This window comes from Monodon monoceros, unplaced genomic scaffold (assembly GCF_005190385.1).
Source record: "Monodon monoceros isolate NGI ecotype Baffin Bay Population unplaced genomic scaffold, NGI_Narwhal_1 Super_Scaffold_18, whole genome shotgun sequence".
NCBI classification, from domain to species: Eukaryota; Metazoa; Chordata; class Mammalia; order Artiodactyla; family Monodontidae; genus Monodon; species Monodon monoceros.
In genome coordinates, this window is record NW_021703774.1 from 143,448,106 (window position 1) to 143,469,944 (window position 21,839).

The window sequence follows — 21,839 nt, forward strand, 5'->3', positions numbered from 1 at the left end:
TCCGGCAAGTGGGGTTAGATAGCGCTCCCCACTTCCTGAGAGCCGAAAAAAATGAGTCCGGGTGCAGACTTGACCAGTGCTAACTGGTTCCTACAGGGGAAAATCTTGGTTCTAGTGGAAGCCAGCTTTTGAAGTCTGTAGGGTACCTGAACGGTCCTTGCCTTTGTATTCCAGGTTTCCCAGCCAGCAGAATCTGCCTCGCAGAGTTCGGGAAGGCAGAATGCAACTACTGAAACCATCTCAGAGTGATGGTGGTGGAGGAAGGTAGGAGAGATTTGGAGTCTAGGCCAAGTATGACTTGGCCAAATTGCTTGCCGTCTCAGGAACTCATTTTTTACTTTGCATAACAACAGGGTTTCTAGGAGCGACGGGGCATATCTCACGCCTCATTAAGGTCCTGAACTAATACTATTTAAGAAAAAACAAAAAACTGTTTTCACTTCATTTTCTCTGCTGGTAACTAGAAACTTCGTTAAGAAATAAAGAGCACAAGGGGCAGGACTTTCATCTCCATGAAGGGTGTGAGGGTAAGAGCCTTTAGGGTGACCCGGAAGTTAGATTCCTTCTGTCACCCTCTGCTTTAACTTTTGTTTGTGGGCTTTGTGACCTTGAGCAAGTCCCTTCCCTTCTCTGGGACTCCATTTCACAGTCTATCAAAGGAAACACCATCAGGCAATTTGCGCGTTTATCTGAAAACAACAGAAACGCTAGCCAGTTCCTCCATTCCTCAGGATTCTATGTAGTCTAGCTTCCTGGTTGCCGACCGTCACATGGTTTAGCCTCCCGTGCAGAATGGGCTCAGAGAATTCTTCCTAGTAGTAACACCTTCTAGTCGTGACAGGCTTTTTCACTTTTATTTCCTTCTCTGCCATGGCAGCGCCACCCCTTCCCGTTGTGCGATACCCAATGAGACTTTGTGCCGGAGAAACAGCTTATCCGCCCTGGCACAGGAGCAGGCTCCGGCCAGAAATCCGCCCAGCGCTGGGGCAGGGGCGTGTCGCCAGCGGTCGGGCGGAACTACCACTCCCAGCGGGTAGCGCGTCGGGAACAGCCGCGCAGGCCTCCAGATCCCGGCCGTGCGGCCCGTTGGGGGCTGGAGTCTTAACGGCGCGTGCACGTGAAGGAAGGAGGGAGCCGAAGGTGGGAAGGGGTCGGAAAACACACGAGTCTACGAAACCGGTTTGTTAGTACTTGTAGAGGTAGTTTGGAGATGCGTGCTTGCCGAGAGGTGGGGTGTGGGAGGGTGCAGAATGAAGGGGCGGGGAAAAACGGGTACACACATACCCACCCACCCACTCATTCACACGCGCCCAGGCCCTAGTGTCGGGAGAGGGGATGTGAAGGGGAGTACCAAACCCAGCTGGTCTCCGCCTCTGAGGCGGTGCGAGGAAAGGCAGAGTGTTCAACTCTGCAGAGGGGCGGGGGTTGACCATGCGCCGCCTCGAGCCGCAGTGGAGGGAGCTGGGGGCAGGGCAGGGAATAACTGCCGTTCACGCGGCTAAACGTTGGCAGCTTGGGGCGTCGGGCGGGTCACCAGAACAGGGCTCACGCGCGTGCGCCCTTGTGAGCGGTGCGAGAGGGTGGGCGTGTGTGAGGCGGGGTCAGATTAGGGGAGGGCCAGACTGGTCGTCGCTCCTCCCCCTCCACCCGCTCTGCCCCGCCTGGGCCGTGTGGGCCGGGCAGCCATTTTGGGAAGAGCATTGTTATGGTTGTGGGCTCTACACCTCTGCCGGATCAGGAAGCTGGGGACGCACCCTCAGACGCCGCGACTGGTCCCTAGCTGTAGCCCCGCCGCTGCCCGGTGAGTGGGAGTTCCGGACGACGGGGCGGTAGGGGATCTTGAGTGGTCCGGCGCAGGGCTCCGCCCGGTGCCTGACGGACCGGCTGTTGAAACAAGTTGAAGAAGGCTCTCACACAGGTGGTTGGGTGTAGGTTGGGCCGGGGACCGGGAGCAGAGCTCACGGGTCGTGTGGTTCGGACGGGGCACCTTCCCCCGCGCGTGGAGCTTTGCACATGAGCGTCGCCGCGACTCTGCCGGAGCGCTCCTAGTTCAACTTTGGTCTTCGGGTCGGAACGCTCACCTGCGGCTCTCTGGCTCCTCTCCAGGCGTTCCGGCTTGTTGGTGGTTGAATAGCTTGGTTTACGGGTTTTTTTCTCCTTCTTGAATTAGAGCCAAGGGCTTTTGTTTTCCAGTGATGGAAAGTCTAAGGGAAAAAAGCGTGTAAGTCAAATGTGGGGTATCTGAGGGGAAAAGAAGAGCTTTAACCCCCCACGCCTGTTCCCAGCGTTCCGGTTCCCCCTGATAGCGAGGTGTTTTCGTTGATTTAGATTGTCTATCCAGCACCTACTGACCCCTCCCTCCCTGAAAACAAAAAAGGCTGGTCGATCTTGAAGTGTTTTAGTGAGGATTTTTTTTTGTTTTACATCTACCTCTCCCCACCCCCGTGAAATTCAAAAGAAAGGCTGAATCTAAAATGGCTGTAGCTTGGGGAAGTGCCCTGAGCTTGGTAACTTAAATACGTTAACATGTCTTAAATTCTTAGTTATTTTTCCTACGGGGACAACAGCTGGATCTTTCATCTTTTTGCGGTTTGTGTCTTATGTTGAAGGGTCTTCGCTAGGTGAAAACAAAGGTGAGGCTAAAGTAGTTTGCTTACTCCGAAAGTTTACATAAGAGTGGGTGCGGTTTGGGTGGGTTTTTTTTGGTAGTTGCTTATAGTTTTGAAATTGTGCTGTGGTGTTAATTTTATCAGCCAAGTTCGTGCTTTGAGATTGGTTTGCCATATTTGTTGAAATACTTGCTCTTAACTTTGATATTTATAGCTTATCTGGAATAAACAAAGTTTATGGTGCCTCATGTTTTAGTTTAGTAATAGAAGTCACATTCTTTGTAAATCCCTTCCAAAAGTAAAGTGATTGGTAGTCTTCAGTACACTTGGATTTATAGTTTGGTCATTGCTGGCCTTTTCTAAGGTCTTTTATGTGTAATGCTTGAAAGAGAATCAGAGTGCTGTTAAGTTTGGGACATTTATTAGAAAAGTGTAAGACAACAAGTGAAAACATTTTAGATTTGGAGTGTCTGATTGTTGTACCCTTTCAAACAAAAGGCTGTCTTTTTGTTTGCTGCCTTTTTTTTTTTAAACCTTTAGATCCAGAAGTTTAACGGAAAACAAAAAGGCATAGAATGGAAACCAAAAACAGTTAACTTCAGTATTTGGGAAGATGCTTGAGTTTCAATCTGTCTAAAAGATGAAATAATAAAATGCTAATTGTGAATGAGAAGTTTGGAATTAATAGTAAAATAAAGTGTCATCTTCCTTCCCTAGGGAGTCAGTTTCAATTTACCTTTCTACATTCTTTCAATACAAAAGTTTACTTTTGTCAACTTCCCTAGGATTTGTTGTTCTTAAATTATTTTGGTGGTTTTACAGGACAAAAGTGCTTTATAGAAATTACAAGTCAGTTGCTTTGTGTTTTGCTGTTGTTGACTACTGGACCTGTAAACTTGGGTGAGACCTTACTCTAATTTTTTTTCAGGATACTCAAAACAGTTTGTACATATTGATATAAGTATTCTTTCAGTTGATTCTGAATAGTATCTTATCAGAGCTCTTGAAATTTGGTGGTGGTGGTAGGGTGTTAGGAAGCCATTTTTCTTTTGAATGAATTCCATCTTACCAGTTTTCTCGTCAGTGGCTGTTTAGTAGCTTGGCTGAGGAGAGCACATGAAACCATTTTAATAAGTTTGGAATGACAAGAAATCTGGGACACATTTCTGCTTATAATTCATTTTTAAATGCTTAAAGATAAAACCTACAATTCAGAATCATACTTCAGCAGATTGCATATCTTTGTTTTATGATTCAGTGTATATGCACTTAGTAATAACTCTAATGTACCAGAGGCTGACAGTTGCTCGAAGTGCTTTATATTTATTAACTTGTTTATTTCCGTCAGATAGATATTGTTTTATCCCCATTTTTTAGTTAAGGAAAATATGTTCAGAGATTCATCCAGCTAGTAGGTCACAGACCCTGTATTTAAACCTAAGCAATCTGTTTCCAAGTCACTGTGCTTAACCATTATGGTTGCTACCTTTAACCATGAAAATAAAAATAAGACTATTGGAAAGGTGAGACACAACACAGTTTTTTAAATATCCCAACTGAAAAAGTAGTTCATGGAAAAGGCAAATTTTGGTGTATGTATTTATGGTTTTTCAAATAATTGGGGTGGGATGGGATATCTAATCTAGGTGATACATAGAAAACATGCTACTTCATAACTGACTATAGTTGCCATTGTCTGCAATTTGATATGTGGTTATGCTGAGAGCTAGCTGACCAAGTCACTTCAAAATCAGGCTCTGATTTTTATTTCCCACTGAAGTCTGCTCAAAACAAAACTGGCTATAATCAAACTTGAAAAATAGTTCAGTGAGATGAGCTGAACTACTTTTGTCCACAGGTATATATCTTAACTAATGAGGTAAAATATTGCTAATGTTATGTAAATTGAATTTTTGTAGGTGGTTTAAAATATACAAGGCAAATATTTAAAGGAGTCTAATAGTTTTTCTTTACTAAAGCAAATAAGGAGCCTTTGGGACTTCCTGGCGGTCCAGTGGTTAAGACTACACTTCCATTGCAGGGGGCGTGGCTTCGATCTCTGGTTGGGGAACTAAGATTCTGCATCCCACATAGGGCGGCCAAAAATAAATAAATAAATAAATCATTTTTAAAATAAATAATGATAATCAGCCCTTAATTGATCTGTTGGAAAAATTACTTTTCAGACAAAATGGTTCAAACTTCTTTTAAGAAAGTTTCTTTTAAGAAATGCTAGAGGCTGTACTATTGTACTGTTGTTCCTGCCTGTTAAGGAGTAGGAATACCTAGATGACTATAAAACATTCCTGCCCCCCCCACCCCGAGAACTTAGTAGTTTAACAGATAAGCACAAAAATATTCACAGGATAACAACACAGAATGCTATCATTCTTAAGGGAGTTGATTTTTTAACATACTCATTAAGCTTACCTTCCTTTTCTGTAATAAAACTACTTTGCCATATATCAGTCAGATGTCAGGCTAGAGAATCACCAGCATGAACAAAGTTTTAGTGCACTTTTCTGAGCAGCAGGTCTGTTTATGTTGAACAAGTTTGTTGTTTGTTTTTTTTTTAAAGAAAAAATTGAATTAATTTAAGTTTGGCTATTCTTTATATTGCACACTCTTGTTTCTGCTGATTATATGTTTAAATTTCATTATATAAAAAAGTTCTCTTCTGAATTACTGCTATCCTTGAAGTTTACAAGTATGTTGAAAAGTTGGTTTGGGGGTTCTTTGGTTAGTTAATTAAAAGGTAGAGCTATTCCAGTGTTCCAGCTATGTGTTTATGAATTATTAACTGTGCTTTTTAATTAATCTTACCAGGTATGGTGGAAGGATAGTGGGAACCATTTATTGTGGTCTTCATAAGCTAGAGACTTGTAACAGAGTCCAATCATTATTCCTTAAAACACTTGTTTAACATACTTGATATTAACCCTTCTATAAGTGGGTGTACAGAGGATCCAAGAAGTTAAGTGGTTTATATAACATAGTGAGATGTGGGGACTCAGCTTTCTCCGATTCCAAAGCTGGGTTTTCACCACATCGTGGTAGAGAGATAGCATGGTATGATAATTAAGGGCAGCAGCATTATAGCCTGGGTTTGAACCTCTGCGTTGCCACTTACAGCTTTGAGACCTTGGTGGAGTTTTAGTAAGATTTCTGCCTGTTTCTTTCTCTGTTAAATGGGGATAATAGTACCTTCTCATAGGGTTTCTGTGGTAAACAAATGAAATAATATTTGTAGAGTTTTTAATACAATGCCTGTCCATTGTAAGCACTTCATAATTGTCAAGTAAATTGTTTGAAATTGTCTTTAATGAACATCCTTTTACCAGTTGAGTGAAATTCTGTGAAATCTGGACAGATTGTTGGACGTGGACTTTTAGGTTTTTGTTTTTCCTTTTCTAGATATTTTCTGTTGACGTCTCTTGTTTATTTGAATCAGGATCCAGGTCCCACACATGGTAGTTGACTGATATTCTTTCAAGCCTCTTAGTTTGTATGTTTCTTCTGGTTTTTTTTCCTTGCACTTTGTTGAAGAAACCAGGTCATTTGTCCTGCAGTTTCCCACATTCTAGATTTTCCTGATTTCCTGTAAATTGGTAGCTTTTTTTTTTCTGGTTCAGTGATTCTCATCATTTTCTCACAATTTCTCTGTTGAGCAGCATAGAATAATTGTATGAGCTATTTATCCTCCTTCAGTCTGCTTGTAAAATGGAGTGTTCGGTTTGGTCCTGTGCCCAATTCAGTGTTAACTTTTCTAGGTAGTTTGTTTCCTGTCCTTTTTTTTTCTACATAGTATATATTTGTTGTATTATAAAATTGAGTTAAGTATGCTGGGTTTGTAGTGGTTTTGTTTTCTTGTTTTGGTTACTAGTGAATAGTTTCCTCAGCGTATTTGGTCAGAAAATTTCTCAAAACTGCATTTTTTTTTTTCCTGTTGTTTATCCCCCCCACCCCCAACTATTAATAAGCATTTTATTCTTAACACTTATGGAGTACCCACTATAGACCAGACACTTGGATTTTTTTGTTTTCCCTGGGAAAAATATCCAGCCACTATTCTTAACACTTTGCATATATTCACTCATTTAATCATCAACTTTCCAACAATCTCCAAATTACAGGTAATGATTTGAAGGAAAAAGAGGTGCCTAACGTTGTGTATGGAAAATTTTAGAGGCTCTGAATGACATTGATTTCCTGGAGAGAGGATTTACTTTTCTGTTGGCAGCTACATAAAGTATGGGAATTGATCCCCCCGCCCAAAAAAAAGAGGTGAAGTGACTTCTCCAAAGTCACACAGCTAGTACATGGCAGAGCCAACTAGATCCAGAGTCTGCTCTTCTAACTTAAAAGTAATGTTTGGATTAGAAGCACAGTTTATTCTTGAGAAGAGATTTTTAGATATGCTTGTAAGTAAAATGTGCTTGAAGTAAAACGTAGATTTCATAATATAGTAGTCACTACTATTAAATGTTTCAATTATAAAAGACAGTATAGTTTTTTAAAAGTGACAAATAGCCTATTTACTTATATTCATAGGAAATGGAAGCCTTTCAGAGTCAGCACAGCTGCAGATATTTGATAAAAGTTATCACTACTTGAATGACTTGTCTGTAGTGTAGTTGATACAGTGACTTTTGATTTTTGTGCCGGGGGGGGGGGTGCGGACATGCCACTCGGTTTGTGGGATTTTAGTTTCCTAACCAGGGATTGAACCCGGGCCCTCCGCATTGAGAGCATGGAGTCCTAACCACTGGACTGCCAGGGAAGTCCCAGATAGTAGTGACTTTTGGAGCAAATACTATAAAAAACATTTTTGCTGTTTTTAAAATCGTATAGTTTCCGATACTTTTCATAAATCTAATCCACTTAGTTATCTGAATCTCACAGCCAGAATTTAATGTGTCAGTTTGCATCAGGTGATAAATGTACTTTTGTAACATACTATGCTTATTTGGAACTGTTGTGATTTAAGTAAATTTCATTTCTGTTAGTGGGATAGGTATGGTTGCAGCAGGTGCTTGTCCCCTTTAAATGACAAAATATTGGGAAGGCGATAACTACCTGAGAAAGTTTATAAATTTTAGTCTTCAGAAATTTTATACTTTGTGAAATTAGTTTCAGGAAATGTTTTTTGAAACTGAATTCATTTTCAAAATGTTTTTTGAAAATGACTTGGAAGAAGGCACAATGATTAAAGTTTATTACTAATGGGAAGACTGGCAAGATTCCTGTGTTGGACATTCTACTAATTGGGCTTTAAGGTTATCCTTTGTTGTTTCTTTTGTCTGTTTACTATTTTAAGCCTGTTCCAGTATTGCCTTTTTGTGAATCTTAGTGGGAGAGGAAGCTGGAAAGGACATGTAACTCGTAACTTGTATGCATGCACACATACGCTTTCTGCCCCTGGTAGCTGTGACCCAAGCTGTGCCTATCAAATACACTTGACTGGGGACTTGAATCTGGAGTGAGAGAGACACAAAGGAGCAAGGACAGTTTAGAATTAATTCTATTGTCTGGTGGCAGTGGCAGAGCTAGCTAGTGGGCAGTTTCCTGAGAGACTTGTTCCTGTGATATGACCTTGGTTGGTGGTTTTGACTGCTTAGCTTTACTTGAATTTTTACAGGTTTGCCAAATCATTCATTTTTTGAACTCCCAATATGCTGCTGATAAACTTCCTTTTCTGCTTAATCTACCTAAATACAGTTTATTTTTTTCAACCAAGGGCCCTGATTTGTAAAATTGACTAATATAATTTGCTCCTTCTAAAAGATTTAGTTACTGCCTCTGTTTAAGGGTGATCTCCTAACTCATGAAGTAAAAAAATTTCCATGAATGTCTTTTTTAAAGACAAACTTAGAGAAGAATTTTTCCTTTTATCCACTCCCAATTCTTAAAAGCAGTAGTTCTCAACCTTTTAAAATATATCTGAGGTAAGGCCTGGGCACCATTAGTTTATTAAAGCTCCCTATGTAATTCTGTCTTTAAGTAATTCTTTTATTATTACAAAAACAGTGTTGTGGTGTGTGGATAATTAGAGTATACAGATATGCGAAAATAAAAACTTGACATTCCTATCATTCAGAAGTCACCACTGTTAACAACTTTTGGTGCATTTTTTCCCCAGATTTTTCTCTAAGCACATATGTGTAGGCTTTTATTTTTATTTTATGAAAATGAGATCAGTTTACAACTTGGCTTTTTTTGTCCAGTGATGCCGACAGTCCATGTTCATTTCCTCTAGTATGCAGGTTCTATTATTCAAATTTCCCCAGCTGATCCAGAAAAATGTTTGTTACCGCTGGCTGGCTATCCAAACTGTTGATAGTATCTAAACTAGGACCTTTTCACATATAGCACTTTGTTTAGGGAATTCCCTGGCAGTCCAGTGGTTAGAACTCAGTGCTTTCACTGCGTGGCCCGGACTCTATCCCTGGTTCGGGAACTAAGATCCCGCAAGCCTCGCAGCAATCAATCAATCAATCCCACTTGTTTAATTTCTTTTTGTCTCTCTTTTTTTTTTTTTTTTTTTGGCTGCTTTGGGTTTTCGTTGCTGCACACGGGCTTTCTCTATTTGCAGTGATCAGGGGCTACTCTTCGTTGTGGTGCGCGGGCTTCTTTTTGCGGTGGCTTCTCTCGTTGTGGAGCATTGCCTCTAGGTGCACAGGCTTCAGTAGTTGTGGCTCACAGGTTCTAGAGCACAGGCTCAGTTGTTGTGGCGCACGGGCTTAGTTGCTCCACAGCATGTGGGATCTTCCCGGACCAGGGCTCAAACCCGTGTGCCCTGTATTGGCAGGTGGATTCTTAACCACTGCGCCACCGGGGGAGCCCTCTTTTTGTCTCTTTAGTCTAGCTTAGTCCTTATTTTTCAGTGACACTGACTTTGAGACTGGACTGGTTGTCCTGAGAATGCTTCTGTACAGTTGCATTCTTGTGGTATCTCTTAGTTCGTTCCTTTCGTTCATGTATTTTTCTCTAAAGTTTACAGCTAGTAGCTTGATGGATTTATATGTAAATACTTTGGCGAGAATACATCATAATTCTATCTCATTTTGCATCATGTCACAAAGCACATAATACCTGGTTGACCTACTTTAGTAATGCTAAGGTTGATCCTTGGATTAAGGTGGTAATAGCTGGGTCCATACATTAAACAGTAAGATTTCCCCCCTTGCAGCAAGAAATTAATTTGGGTGGTGCTACTTTGTACTGCGTTCGCAGTTTCTTACCAGTCATTGGCCTAATTTTTTTAAAGACAGCTTTATTGAGATAGAATTTACATAACATAAAATTCACCCACTTTACATGTACAATTTAATGTTTTTTTTTTTTTAGTTTATTCACAGAGTTGTACAACCATTGCTACTATCTAGTTTTAGAACATTTTCATCACCCCAAAAAGAAATTCCATAACCGTTAGCACTCACCTCCTCAACCCTAGGCAGCCATTAATCTCCTTTCTGTCTCTGTGGATTTGCCTATTCTGGACATTACCTATAAATAGAATTATACGGTATGTGTTCTTTTGTGTCTGGCTTCCTTCACTTAGCATAATGCTTTTAATGTTCATACCTGTTTTAGTATGTTTCAGTACTTTTTTTTTTGCCACATAATATTTTGTTGTATGGTTATACCACATTTTGTTTTTCCATTCATCAGTTGATGGGCATTTGGATTGTTACCTCTTTGCAGCTGTTATTAATAATGCTGCTGGGACTTCCCTGGTGGACACAGTGGTTAAGACTCCGTGCTCCCAATGCAGGGGGCCCAGGTTCGATCCCCGGTCAGGGAACTAGATCCCTTGTGCCACAAGGAAGATCCCGCACGCCGCAACTAAGACACAGTGCAGCCAAATAAATGAATAAATTAAAAATAATGCTGCTGTGAACATTCATGTCTAAGTTTTTGTGTGGATGTATGTTTACATCTTTCTCGGATCTTTCTAGGAGTAGAATTGCTGGGTCATAGGGTTAACTTTTTAAGAAACTATTTTCTGAAGTGATCTTATTATACATTCCGACCAGTAGTCAGTGTATGATGATGTCATTTTCTCCACATCCTCAGCAGCACCTGTTATTGTCTGCCTTTTGATTATAACCATCCTCGTGGGTGTGAAATGGTATCTTATTGTGGGTTTGATTTGCATTTCCCTCATGGCTAATGATGTTAAGCATCTTTTGCTGTACTTACTGGTCTGTTGTGTATCTTGAGAGAAATGTCTATTCCTTTGCCCACTTTATTACTTTATTTATTTATTTATTTATTGTTGCTGTGTTGGGTCTTTGTTCCTGCACGTGGGCTTTCTCTAGTTGCCGCAAGCGGGGGCTACTCTTCATTGCGGTACGCGGGCGTCTCATTGCGGTGGCTTCTCTTGTTATGGAGCGCAGGCTCTAGGCACGTGGGCCTCAGTAGTTGTGGCTCGCAGGCTCTAGAGCGCAGGCTCAGTAGCTGTGACGCACGGGCTTTGTTGCTCTGCGGCATGTGGGATCTTCCTGGACCAGGGCTTGAACCTGTGTCCCCTGCATTGGGCAGGTGGATTCTTAACCACTGCGCCACCAGGGAAGTCCCTTTGCCCACTTTTTAATTGGGTTATCTTTTTATTCTTGAATTGTACAGGTTCTTTTTTTTTTTAATTGAGTTGTAATCGACATACATCTTATTAGTTTCAGGTGTATGTAATAATAATTTGATAATTATAGCATATATTGCAAAATACCACAGTAAGTCTTGTTAACATTTGTCACCATATAGTTACAGAAATTTTTTTTCTTGTGATAAGAACTTCTCTCTTAGCAACTTTGAAATATCCACTACAGTATAATTAACTGTAGTCACCATGCTACACCTTACATCCTCATAGCTTATTTATTTTATAACCGGAAGTTTGTACCTTTTGACCCCCCCTTCACCTATTAAGCCCACCCCACCCCACCTCTGGCAACCACCAGTCTCTTCTCTGTTTATGAGCTTGGTGTTTTTTTAGATTGCACATATAAATGCGATCATATGGTGTTTGTCTTTCTCTGTCTTATTTCACTTAGTATAGTACCCTCAATGTTCATCCATATTATTGCAAATGGCAAGAATTCATTCTTTCTTATGGCTGAATAATATTCCAGTGTGTGTGTGTCTGTGTGTGTATGTGTACATACACACCACATTTTCTTTACCCATTTATCCATCAGTGGACACTTCCTATATCTTGGCTATTCTAATAATGTTTCAGTGAACGTGGGAGTGCATATATCTTTTCAAGTTAGTGTTTTCCTTTCCTTTGGATAAACACCCTGAAGTAGAATTGCTGGATCATATGTTAGTTCTATTTTTAAATTTTTGAGAAATCTCCATACTGTTTTCCATAGTGGCTGCACCAATTTACATTCACACCAACAGTGCACAGGGATTCCCTTTTCTCTACATCCTCGCCAGTACTTATTTCTTGTCTTTTTGATAATAGCTATTCTAACAGGTGTGAGGTTATATCTCATTGTGATTTTATTTTGAATACAGTTCCCTTATCAGATATACGATGTGCAGATCATTTCTCTTAGTCTGGGTTGTCCTTTCACTTCCTTCATGGTGTCCTTTGGAGCACAAACGTTTTATTTTGATGATGAAGTCTAATTTACCATTGCCTAAGCTAAAATCACTCCTGTGTTTACTTTAGCTGTTACACTAAGGCCTTTGATCCACTTGGAGTTAATTTTTGTGTGTGGTGTAAGATATGGTCCACATTCTTTGTTGTTGCGAGTGGACATCCAGTGATCGTGGCACCATCTTTTGAAAAGAAAGACCATTTTTTTCCCATTGATATATCTCGGCTTCTTTGTTGAAAATCAGTTGGCCATACTTACTAGTTTTACTTCTGGATTCTTGGTTCTGCTCCATTAATCTCTATGTCTATCCTTATGCCAGTGTGCAGAATTGAAGCCCTTTATATATTCCTTTTTAATTGCATGTCTTTGTGTCTTTCATCCAGAATTTGGTATTGATAATACACTTGCATTTTTAAATAATTTTGCTTTATATGACTATATCCCAAAACTAATATTGTTATTCATTTTTTGAAACCTTATATGGTATAGTATAGTTTTCAATTTTTACAACTTTTTTATTCTACTTTGTGAGAGTCATCCATTTTGCTTATACATATATCTAATGTAATTATTTCCTGCTGTACAGCATTGTACACATATACCACAATTTAATCAGTCTATTGGTGGACGTTTAGGTAATTTAGTTTTTTGTCTACTATATACAATTCTGTAGCAAACATTCTTATATATTTTGTCTTACCTTCATGTATTTTTAAGATTGGTGGGTCACAGCAGTCCCATTACTGGACATATATCCTGAGAAAACCATAATTCAAAAAGAGTTATGTACCACAATGTTCATTGCAGCACTAGTTACAATAGCCAGGACATGGAAGCAACCTAAGTGTCCATCAACAGATGAATGGATAAAGAAGATATGGCACATATATACAATGGAATATTACTCAGCCATAAAAAGAAACGAAATTGAGTCATTTGTAGTGAGGTGGATGGATCTAGAGTCTGTCATACAGAGTGAAGTAAGTCAGAGAAAAACAAATACCATATGCGAACACATACATATGGAATCTAAAAAAAAAAATGGTTCTGAAGAACCTAGGAGCAGGGCAGGAGTAAAGATGCAGACATAGAGAATGGACTTGAGGACACGGGGATGGGGAAGGGTAAGCTGGGACAAAGTGAGAGGGTGGCATTGACATATATATACTACCAAATGTAAAATAGCTAGCTGGTGGGAAGCAGCCACATAGCACAGGGAGATCAGCTCAGGAGATCAGCTCAGTGCTTTGTAACCACCTAGAGGGCTGGGATAAGAAAGGTGGGAGGGAGATGCAAGAGGGAGGGGATATGGGGATATACGTATACGTATAGCTGATTCACTTTGTAATACAGCAGAAACTAACACAACATTGTAAAGCAATTATACTACAATAAAGATGTTAAAAAGAAATTCAGAAAACAAAAAAGAAAGATTGGTGGGTCATAGGGGTTTCACAGCTTGAACTTTGTATTTGTCAAACTGTTTTCCAAAATGGTTGTACAAGTTTACGCTCACACCAGCAATATATGAGAATTCCCTGTTGCTTTATATTTTTATCAGCACTTGATAGTTTCAGGATTTGTTTTTGCCAGTTTGGTGGGTGTGGAACAGTATCTCATAATTTTACTCAGGTTTTAAAAGTATGTATGAGTTTGTGAGTGATTCAGAGTAATGTTGTTTTCTTAACAGAAAGAACTGTAGTGGAAGAAATCTTAAAGGTATATCCTCTTTTGGTTCATTGAAAGACGTGACCAAATTTCATAGCCTTTAGAAGTTCTTAGGTACACATTAATCTCCTGAAATTAAAATAAATAACAAGTAGAATATGGCTTTGGGCTCTTTTCTGTGATGAAGTATCAGTGTGAAGGTTAAAAATAAACTAAGCAAGGCACCAGTAACCCTGGAGTTCTTATTGAGGACTTGGGAGGGAAACTGATGCACAGTTAGGAAATGAGTATAGATGACTGTAGGGTTCCTCAGTCCTTTAGAGGCAGTGAGAGTGATAGACATTTAAAACTAAGTAATAGGGCTTGGACGCGGGTTTGTGCCCCGGTCCGGGAGGATCCCACATGCCGTGGAGCGGCTGGGCCCGTGGGCCATGGCCGCTGAGCCTGCGCATCTGGAGCCTGTGCTCCGCAGTGGGAGAGGCCACAACAGTGAGAGGCCCGTGTACCGTAAAAACAAACAAACAAACAAACAAACAAAAAAAAAAAACTAAGTAATATTCTTTTCAAATCATGAGATTTGGAAAGGAAATTTTAGGGCCAGTGAATATCTGAATTTATCCAGAGTTAATAATCTTGGACTCTGCAGTTAAAGGAATAAAGAATGTTCAAGGAGAGCTCTTAGGAACAGTTAAAGGAGATACTAATTGATAGAGTTGTCAACATCTCTTAAAGAAATTACTACTTGGGACTTCCCTGGTGGCACAGTGGTTAAGCATCCGCCTGCCAGCTCAGGGGACACGGGTTCGATCCCTGGTCCAGGAAGAGCCCACATGCCACGGAGCAACTAAGCCCGTGCGCCACAACTACTTAGCCTGTGCTCTAGAGCCCATGCGCCCCCAGCTACTGAGCCCGCGTGCTCTAGGGCCCGTGCTGTGCAGCAAGAGAAGCCACCTCAATGAGAAGCCTGCGCACCGCAACGAAAAGTAGCCCCCACTCACCACAACTAAAAGTCCACACGCAGCAACAAAGACCCAACGCAGCCAAAAATAAATAAAATTTAGGGAAAAAAAAGAAATTATTACTTTTGGTCATCCTGTCTGTAGTAAGAGATTACCCCACTTGCTATTAATTTAATCCCTGCCAAGCATAGGGGAAATAAATATGTAAACAGGTAAATATAATGCATTGTGATGGATGCTTGAGTATAGGTATGTGCATGATTTAATGCTTCATGAAGTAGAAATTTCATGTGAGAACTGAAGACCTGAAAATGAATGAGATGGTGAAGAGATTCCAAAGAAACAAAAGTGCTGCATCAAAGCTTTTAGGTAGCCATTATATTTACAGAGCAAAAGAAAAGAGAAAAGAAGTAATTAAGGGTAAGAAGACCACCAGGATATCTTGATGCAATGGTTGCCACTCTTGCTGCTCCCTGACAAAGATTATACCGGCCCTTTGTGAATATTATCAATAAAAGGATGCCAACTTTCCTCTTTCCCTTCCTTCCTTCCTTCCAAACATGAGTTGTCCTTTTTCTCAAGATTTTCTTTTACGGCATTATTGCCTTTTCTCTTATGAAATGATAGTATTAGGATATATTTTTTTAGTGTTCTACTAATCCAAATAAAATTGCCAACCTGTATCAGCCCTTGAAACATATTTTGAAATTTTATAGTTGATGCAGTCCAAGTCTGCAAACTACTGCTCTAATGATGTAATGTCATGGAAACCAGGAGAAGGGTTTTAAGATAGGATTGGCCCAGGAACATGTAAACAGTGTAAGCCATTGTGGGTGGTGATTCATAAGTTACTGACCTTTAAGAGTATATTGGTCAGGGTTCTTTGTTGTAGAAAACTAAAATGTTTAAAAGCAGGGTTTTGTGTGTTCTTCTACCACAATCAGCTTCATGGGTGATGAACGGCATAAGCAACGGTTGGATTTAACTGAGGTGGGACTTTTGGGAGTTGGGTACAGGTCATGGAGAGAAGAGCCAGAGTTGAGGGAGTTACAGTGATGGACTGAGTAATTTAAACTACAGAACTCTGCAGACTAGTCTCACTTTAAATTCATGATAACTTACAAGTGTGTACCTTTATTGTGCTGGGAAACTACGATATCTCCTTTTTCATTGACTCTGCAGCTCCCATTTCATACCCTAACTCTCCTCAAACCTGTAACTCCCTCCTTTCCCTCACCTACCCATTGTCACTCTTAGCTGAAGACTTTTTACTTTGAGAAGATAAAAGCAATCAGAATAGACATTCTAAGCTCTCATTGCAGCAGTACTCAGGTACTCTGCCTTCCCAACTGTCACCATAAACAAAGTATGTGCAAACCTACTGAAAGCTGATCTCTGCTGATGCATCAGATCCCTCTCCTCTTCACCTCCTTAAGAATATTGTTTCAGCAGTTTTCTGCATCATCAGCTGCTTCAGTTTTTTCTTCTTTACTGGGTCATTCCCATCAGTGTACCAAAAACAGTTCTTTCTTTTGACCACACATCTCTTTCTAGCCACTACCCCATTTCTTGGTTCTGTAGCAACACTCTTCAAAAGAATTTTCTGTACTTGCAGTCTACAATTCCTTCCTTTTAAACACCCCGAACCAGGCTCTCACTACTGCCCTTATCCAACATGGTCACTGAGAACTTCCGCGTTGCTAAATCCAGTGGTCAGTTCTCAGTCTTCCATCTCATTTCATGGCCTTTGATATAGCTGGTCATTCCTACTTTCTTGAAATACATCTCTGCTGCTTAGCTTGAGTCCCCACACTCTCTTTAAAGTTATAATACACCAAAGTTCCTCTCTGTCTACATTCATTTCTTTGGTGATCTCATCTAGGTCCATGGATTTAAATGAAATTTCTGTTTCTAGTGTATACCTCTACCATGAACTGTAAATTCATATCTGGCTGCCTACTTAACATCTCCACTTAGATGTCTGATAGGCACTGAAAAGTTAACATGTTCGAAAAGTTTCTTTGTCATTATTTGTGGAATTTACAAATTAGTAGAATTCCTAAGAGTTTAGCAAAATGGCTTGATGTGATTTATACCAATAGTAAACGGTATTATCATTTAAAGGAAATGACACAATCGCATACAAAAATAAAGTATTTAGGAGTAAGCCTACGAATAAAAGTATGTAAGGTCTTTAGGGAGAAATATTTTAAATTTTATTCAAAGATGTTAAAGAGTACTTAAGTTGGATATTGACCATGCTCATGATTTAGAAGATTTATCATAAAAACATTCTCCTGGGGCTTCCCTGGTGGCGCAGTGGTTGAGAGTCCGCCTGCCGACGCAGGGGACACGGGTTCGTGCCCCGGTCTGGGAAGATCCCACATGCCGCAGAGCGGCTGGGCCTGTGAGCCATGGCCGCTGAGCCTGCGCTTCCGGAGCCTGTGCTCTGCAACGGGAGAGGCCACAACAGTGAGAGGCCCGTGTACCCAAAAAAAAAAAAAAAAAAAAATTCTCCTGTATTGATCTAGATTGGTTCATTGGTATTCCAAGCAGTGTCATAACGGCCTCATATCCCCAGTTTGACGTGCTTGTTTTAAATTTTATATGAACGGGCAGAGTGCCAAAATAACCAAGGCCTTTAATGTGTATGTTTGTGGGGAGGCTTTGCCGTACTATATACCAAGATATTATTATAAAGCCATAATTTAGTTAAGACACACATGGTTGTAGTATAGGAATAGACAAATAGACCAATGGAACAGAAGTCTGGAAACAGACCCATACATATATAGAAACAGTTTATAATTGAGCTGGCCTTTGGGCAGGGGTGTGTGGCTTATAGGATCTCAGTTCCTCGACCAGGGATTGCACCCGGGCCAGGGCAGTGAAAGCCCGGAATCCTAACCACTAGGCCACCAGGGGACTCCCTGAGCTGGCTTTATAAATCAGTGGAGAAAGAATGATTTGGGACAATTAGTTACTCACGTGGTAAAAAATGAAATTGGACCTGGACCTCATACCGGATACAAATCAGTTCCAACTGATTGATGTCTTAAATGTGAAAGGCAAAACTATAAAACTAAGAAGATAATATAGGTAACTTCTTTGAATCTTAGAGAAGAAAGGCTTTTATACATTAGATGCAAAAATACACATCATAGGTACTTCCCTGGCGGTCCAGTGGTTAAGACTCCGCGCTTCTACTGCAGGGGGCACGGGTTTGATCCTTGGTTGGGGAACTAAAATCCCACATACTATGTGACATGGCTGGAAAAAAAAATCATAAAGGAAATGATCAACAGCTTTGACTACATTTTAAAAAAAATTTTATTGTAGTGTAGTTGATTTACAATGTTGTGTTAGTTTCAGGTGTATCAATTACATTTAAAGTAAGAACCTGTGTTCATCAAAAAAATAAAAAACCACGGGGACTTCCCTAGTGGTCCAGTGGGTAAAACACCATGCTCCCAATGCAGGGGGCGGGACCCAGGTTTGATTCCCTGGCCGGGGAACTAGATTCCGCATGCCGCAGCTAAGACCAGGCGCAGCCTAAATAAAATCAACAAACTAATTAATTAATATTAAAAAATGTTTTTTTAAAAAAACCATGAAGTTGGAAAAGATATATGCAACACTATAATCAGAGGATTGGGGTCTATTGTATTCTCTTATTTCAGATAAGAAAAAGATCAGCTACCAAAAGAATGGTAAAATGATAAGAATAGATGTTTTACCACAAAACGAAACACAAAGAGATGATAAATAGATTAAATGATGTAAACAAAGACTGCGATAAGTCATCATTTTATACCCACCAGCAGAGCAGAGAATAACTGGCCATACCTAACTTTGTGAGGGTGTGGAGCATATGGAAATCTAAAAATAACCACTGCCGGTGGTGTAAACTGGTGACCTGATTGGAAAGCAATTTGGCATTACCTTGTGAATTTGAAGATGTAGTACCTATTAGCAAGTCCTTCATTTATTTATGCATTCATTCAGCAAATATTTATTGAGTACCAACTATACAAGACAGTGTTCTTTGTGCCTTGGTTCAATGGGAGACAGTTAAAAATAAATTATTTAGATGATCATTGCTATAGGAAAATGTTACTTAACAGAATGAAAATAGTTCAATATCATGTCACTTCCTGTTTTTCACTTTTATGGATATAAGTTCCAAAAATGCTACATATGGTTTTTTACATCAGTGCCACTCAGTTCTTTTAGTCCTTTTAGAGTTACTTACCAAAAATCATTAATCAAAACTTATTTTTATGATCTATTAGAACTAGGTTACATCCTTTTTCAATTCCGTGGTATACACAGATTGTAAACTACCTAATTTATGAGATGATGTTACCTAGTCATTGAATTTCTCACTTTATAGGCGATATGCCAAAAGCCTTTATCAAAGAAGGCTTGTCAAATGACTAAATTATATCTATTACTTTTGTATTTAAAGGCACTTTTTTTATGGAGCCAAAATTAAACAAAATTGGCTAAAAATTAGACACTGCATATTTTGGGGTTTTCCCACAGGTTATTTAAAAAAATATTAGAGCCAAACCTCAGTGGCATTATTAGAGGTTAACTTTTGAGTTGTTGTGTGTAGTATAGATGGAATAGAAATTTCATTTCATGGTTGAAGGTTATGCTTTTGACAGAATTAAAATGGCATGTCAACATCTGAAAGGGAGAAATTATTTGAATTGAAAGAAGTTTTTTTGTTTGTTTAGTTTTTGTTTTGCTGTTTATAAGTTTAGGCCATTATATCCTAGATTGCATTTCAAGAACATTTGTATTACATAATATGTAGATATAGGTGTTCTGTTGGGTTTTTTTGTTTTGTTTTGTTTTTTTGCAGTACGCGGGCCTCTCACTGTTGTGGCCTCTCCCGTGGCGGAGCACAGGCTCCGGACGCACAGGCTCAGTGGCCATAGCTCACAGGCCCAGCCGCTCCGCGGCATGTGGGATCCTCCCGGACCGGGGCACAAACCTGTGTTCCCTGCATCGGCAGGCGGACTCTCAACCACTGCGCCACCAGGGAAGCCCGTTGTTCTGTTTTTAAGAGTGCAATTTATTTTGCTAGGAACTTTGTTTTAAGTAGTAGAACTCTTAAAGAGTCTTCGTAAATTAATCAAATATAAGTAGATGGTAGGAATGAGTAAATGTGCAGTGAAATACTGTTGTATGACAGTGCACAAATGAATATGGATTTTAGTATCGAATCTCTCAGCAAAAGTTAATTAAAATGTTTCTTCATGTCGAATAACTATTCAACAGAACATAAGTCCCCAACATATGTGTATTCAAAGATTTAGTGTTGATCTCTTGGAAGTAAATTTTTAGGACCTTTTCACCCTCAACAACTTGGAATTGTGCAAAGCATGTAGCTGGGACACACATTCTTAATGCAGCTAGGACATGATCTTAGGCACAAGTGAATGAGTCCTCGCTGAGCTTCACAATAGATTGGTATCTCCCAAAATGCTTTACCAGGAACATTGCTGTGATTCTGTCACCTAGGTGAAATAATGCTCTATACCTTACCCACATCCTCTGTGCTCTCATCATACTTGCTTACAGAAGCATTCATTGATGTTAGTAAGGGGACGAAAAAGTGAGATTGTTAAACAAAAATTGTCATCACTCCTGTCACCACATTCTATAATGAGAACACTCCGACATGAATCAAAAGACTTGTAATTTTTCTTCTTAATCCACTTGGGGTAGCACACCATAGTAAGATGGGTGAGAAGGAGAAGGACACTTATGAACCCATCCATGGGAAAGAAGAATTAACATGATGTCTTGACCACAGGTGCCTTCTTATGCAGGTCAGTTTCAGAGAAGTGAGCATATGGAAGTAGAAGGTAGGGAAATTCCTTTCAAACTCTGTGTCCACTTACCCCTTTTAGCCAAGATCAGTTGGTATAAGCCTGATAACGTTTCGCAGAAAAAACCTCTTGTGGCTTCTTTGCATTCTTTCCCTTGGCTAGCTGTGGATATGACAGCTCCTTGGAACTTCATGGCTCAGCAGTACATGTTCTGAATTAGTTTTCCCTATGATGGAGTTGGATGTATGGTCATGTTCTTTAAGGTATTGTCATGGCTAAGGACATGATATTGCAGTTTTATTAAGATCAGGAACCATGTACATACTAGCCACATTTTTGGGTTTTTTTTCTTACCACAGAAGGGTTTAATTTTTCAAGTCTTTCAGTTTTGCCTGGAAGCCAGCCAGTCTTGGCTAATACAGATAAACAAATAATGAGAGAAATACAAAAAGAAAGAAAAAAAAAGTGTGTGTATGTAAATTAACATCCCTCTTTAGTTTCTTGCTCCATAAAATTTTAAGAAATTTGTTCTACTTTTCTAACTATTGGAATCATTTCATGACTAGAGAGTAACAACCACAGTGTAATTCAGAAAGCAGTGAAGAAAACTTGTGTTCCAGGCCTCACCCAAATGCTTATTAGATGTGTTACCTTGGATAAGTCCCTTAACATATTATAGCCTGCCTCAGCTTTTTTTTGTTGTTAATCTCTGAAATGGAGGGCTAACCCAGTGTGAGTGGGAGGAAGGAAGGAAGGATAAAATGTATGTTAGGAGTTGCACAGATCAGTGTTTTAATTAAGAATTCTCCCAGAATAGGACTAAATAACCCATCTGGCTTTGTATTGTTTCACCCACTCTCTGATTAAGAATCAATAAAATAGTAACGTGCTCGTTTTTATATTTGTTGGTTTATTAATCTTCAACACGTGAAGTAGCACAACTTTCATTTTAGAGGTAAAGAAACTGGCAGTTACCCATCAAATTTTGGAATTAAAAGGACAGATCAGTGTTCTTTGGAGTTCTGAGAGGAAATTAATCTTGCTGTGGATTGAGAAATTAATGGGGGAGTGAGAAAATGAAGATACTAGGAGTACACTGCTCTCTGGAAGTTTTGTTAAGACTGAAGGGAGGGGGACTTCCCTGGTGGTACA

The 21,839-nt window shown here is 39.8% G+C and overlaps 1 protein-coding gene across 4 annotated transcripts in view; it reads left to right on the forward strand.

Moving 5' to 3' along the window:
• Positions 1-116: 116 nt before the first annotated feature.
• The window catches only part of GPBP1L1 (GC-rich promoter binding protein 1 like 1), a 57,447-nt gene continuing 35,724 nt past the window's right edge, over positions 117-21,839 (forward strand). The window contains exon 1 of one of the 4 annotated variants that reach the window (XM_029227447.1): positions 117-264. The gene's annotated coding sequence lies outside the window, so the exon portion shown is untranslated. Of the gene's footprint in view, positions 265-1,090; positions 1,180-1,639; positions 1,802-21,839 lie in introns of those variants that run through there. The other 3 variants (XM_029227448.1, XM_029227449.1, XM_029227446.1) reach the window with 3 other exon arrangements.